The following is a 4,211-nucleotide window of genomic DNA, read 5'->3' on the forward strand; positions in this document are numbered from 1 at the left end:
TGCTCAGGATGGGAGACTGTGATGAAGTGATTCAACACAATCTGCTGGTTTCTTCTTTAGATTGTTCTTTTTATGTACAGTGCCCTGAGACAACATACGTTGTGACTTGGTGCTATATAAATAAACTGAATTGAACTGAAGTCCAGACCTTAAACATCTGTTCCGTCACAAATAATGTGACATAATAGTTCAGAAAATGTCATAGAAAATTACTGAATGGATTGAAAAATATGACCCAAACAGAATATAAAGATATCTTTGTTGCACCTGGAGAGACTAACTTCAACTTTTCTGCCCTCCTAGAGACGCCAAGTACACAACAAATTATTCACAAGCAAAAACAGTGGATTTTGGATAATGTGTTCCCTTTAAAGGAGGAATAACGAACATGTCAAATGGTGTATCTCTTTCTTGAACCTAACTGAAACTAATATGTATGGAGTTGATGTGTCTGATAATTAAATTATAAAGTAGTTTTGGATGTGTATGTAAAGTCTGCATCCTCTCTGTGTTTGTGTTGTTTTTCTGGCTACTTTCCATTGACCCTCACTGTGAGTGTGTACACATGCAGGGCTGTATTTCTCTGCCTTGGCCGTGTGATAGGCTGGCTATCTATCCAGGGCGTACCCTGCGTCTTGCTCCATGCCAGCTGGGATAAACTCCTTTGACCCTGAACAGAAAAAAAACAGGCATAAAAAAAGGAATAAATGAATAAGTGTTAAAAAGCTACAATAACACAACTGCACATGTTTTTGAAGCAGAGAGACACAAAAGCAGCACATGATGAAACTCCCATTCAAATATTTTTTACTGTTTTCATGAGTTGCATGACAGAGTGCTTCCTGCCTTTCGTGTCTTTCATTTAGAACATACAGAGTTTTATTTCTCCTCAAATAGACTTCTGTAGTGTTGGATCTTTAAGCCTACTGCTCACATCTTGATGCACAGCCAGGGGTGACACACAGAGAGGTGTAAAGCTGAACATAAATGCCACTGTGCTCATTTCTGCTGAAGTCATCAATGCTCCATGTCTGTTTTATGTAGTGAGTGGGGCGAACAGATGGTAGCGACGGCTGCCTTGTTACAGCGACACCATGTGGAAGGAAAAGATACAGCAGGAAGTCAGTCAGTGCCATCTGACTGCACAGGCGGCTCGCAGGATTTTCACCTGCTGCAACAAAAAGCCATCCTTTTTGTTCAGATGATGCTTTCAGACATATGTAAGCTGAAACAGTGAAACAATTGTTATAACTGTAAAGAAACTGTGAACTAGTAAAAGTCTTCTTGACTTTAGTGCTTTATGTCAATGTGCTGATACTCTGTGTATCCAAAGCATCAGTCTACATCTATCAAACAAAGTGTAGATGTCAAACCCACTTTAGAGAAACATCTTCATTTAATAGCTTTGTATTTCGAAAACAAATACAGCAGAAAAACTGCTGACCTTTCGGATTTAAACTAAAAGACAAAGTCTTGTTCCTTGTCGTCCCAGGCGTTTGAAAGATTTTCAGATCTCTGCTATCTCACTGCTTTAAAATGCAGAGAGGTGCTATCAGGTCATCGTTGCATCCTCGAGACTAAACTTAGTACGAGAACACGGAGATCTCTTTCGTTGTTTGGCGAGACAAAGAATTAAAGAGGATCTATAAAGAGTTGAGGCAAATGCAAGAAATTTGACACAACAAGCCTGTACAGCGCCCACAATAACAAAAAAAAAAAAAAAAAAAACCCGGAAGACGCGATCATTCAAGCAATGTTTACGTGTTCCTGTGTGGGATTTCACCACCGGGTGTCGATTTACAGAACAGAAGTGAAACACAGCCCAGTGTTTACGGCAGCAGGCAGAGGCAGGGTGAGAAAAAACGTCACAAATGAGGGAAGTGATCTGAAGCTTTTACAAAGAGGTTCAGTGTTTTCTTTCTCCCTTTGCAGATTTGATTATTCAGGCTGTGTAGCTGCTTAATCAGGCTGAAGTCCTTTGAGTGGCAGCTCTGTGGCTGTGGGCTCAGGTCTCGACTTGACCTGAGAGTTCAGAGGAAAAAGCTGAAAAAATAATTGTGATCTTGATAATTTATATATATATATATATATATATACTGTATATATTGCGTGGATGCGTGCATTTTATAAATTATATTCTGTCCTTCCAGTTTCGGCTGTGCTCTCAGCTTTTTGAACTTGCTTTCTATCGTCACTGTTTTATGTACTGCTGTCACATCTTAACAATCGGCTGACGACCTTAAAGAGAAACTGTAGTTAAAATTATGTCATTGTAGGAAAACAGTGGAATAATTTGAGTTATAAGCAAGCTAGAAAGATAAGATATAATTATGGGTTATGCTTTTGTCTTTTAAGGGTTTTACATATTAGGACATGGGGACAGGTGTCCAATCTTTTACCAGGTTATTACTTAAATGTACAAAAGACATGATACCGATTCTACTGTATCTTTGTTTTGTAAACCAAAACACTGACAAAATGTAAAGGCTGGGTGAAAAAAAGACACAAGTCCACCTTATGATTTAAAAGCTTGCAAACCCTCCTTTAGCAGTGACAACTTGAAGCAGTATTGTTCTTGAAGCATTACACAGTCTGAGTTCGGGGAGAATTTGCTGGAACGTCGACTCTTTGGAAAATCAGCAGCTGCTCAAAGGTTTTCCTCTTGCAAAAACAATTGTTTAAAAATAAATAGATTGATGGGCAGCAACTATCTAAAGAGTCATTGTTGATGTTGTTCTTTATTGACATTGTTTTAACACATGTGTAAAAGCCAGAGAATTAATTGATAATCCTCCTRCTTCATGAAGAGGTACACATGTGTATAATCAGATTAACCAATACATTTGATCAGCAGCCTCTGGTTCTTACTTTTCCTCATAAATCTTATAGAAGTAGCAGACAACTTCTTTTTCCACACAGTTTTCTTTCATTTGGCTTCATCATTGTTCAATATGTAATGACATGCTAGAAACTGTTGCATGTTTTTTCTACACTTGAAGTTAGATTTAAATAGTTTTAGAACCTGGTAAAGATCAGATCATTGTTATTATGTCCTGATACAGAAAATAAAATAAATGGTGGACTTTCTTTGTTACCCTGCAGCTGATACTCAAACTTTGGAAAAGGAAAATCAGAGCAAACTCTCCCTCCTGGACTAATTGTAATTAATTTGTTCAAAAAAAAAACATTTGTCTTTACCTTCTGTTGAAATGTGCATTGCTCTTAAAAGCATCAATACCAAATGCATCAACCTTAAGGTCATCACTGAGTCTGTGTCTCCAGACAATCTGATAAGAAGACAGCCAAAGGCATCAACTTCTACTAAAAACATGTAGTATAACTTTCCCTGGCATTAACATCAGAGGTAAAAGCTTCATAAGCACATYGTACAGCTTGTAGTTCTTGGCATTTAGCACTTTGCCATTTTTACACTGAGAGTGATGGTTATGGAATATGAATGCTCAGTGACACGATGACCCAGCAAAATGACACGTCCCCCCTTCCTCTGCCCCCCTGCTCACAAAACCACACAAGCAATAATCATCTCCAAAGTACCTGCTGAGTTCACTTTTTACTTTATGGAACATGTAGCTGATGTGAATGTTGTGACATTTTAGCATCTAAGGCATGAAAAAAAGTTKATCTTTTTTCAAATGTTGGCTGTTGTGATCAAAATTTGCTTTTAAATTTTATTTTAAATTGCTGCATCTCCAAAGATAATGCCTAAATATAGTCATTTTATTCCCTTTTTGTTTAAGTTTCTAATCAGAGAAAAATAAAAATGCTCAATGTTGTAAGTGGCTCATTGATAATAAGAAAAAAACTGATGCTCAGAGCTGAAGAACTTTCTGAAGCAAGCCATGACTGGACAAAAAAGGCACAAATAAAGAAAAAAAATGTTTAAGTGATTTGATATTTGAACCTGAGAGGATCATACTGTATAACAGATAAAAAATAAATAAAAATGCATGGCTCGGTTATTCCAGCTTTCTGAAATCTTCCAATGGTACATTCAGTCTTATATGCAGGTACTCCTTTTCAGTCCAATTCACGCCTTCATGCATGTGAAAAAACATCCCATGATCTGTCAGTCAAGCAAAAAACAGGGCTATTCAACTGAGGACCAGTGGTCCACATCTGTCCCATGGGTGACTACTGTCTGGCACAGCCATTGAGCACTCACCCCCCAAACATATAAGCAATATATATAT

Source organism: Austrofundulus limnaeus, unplaced genomic scaffold (assembly GCF_001266775.1).
Source record: "Austrofundulus limnaeus strain Quisiro unplaced genomic scaffold, Austrofundulus_limnaeus-1.0 Scaffold268, whole genome shotgun sequence".
Lineage (NCBI taxonomy): Eukaryota > Metazoa > Chordata > Actinopteri > Cyprinodontiformes > Rivulidae > Austrofundulus > Austrofundulus limnaeus.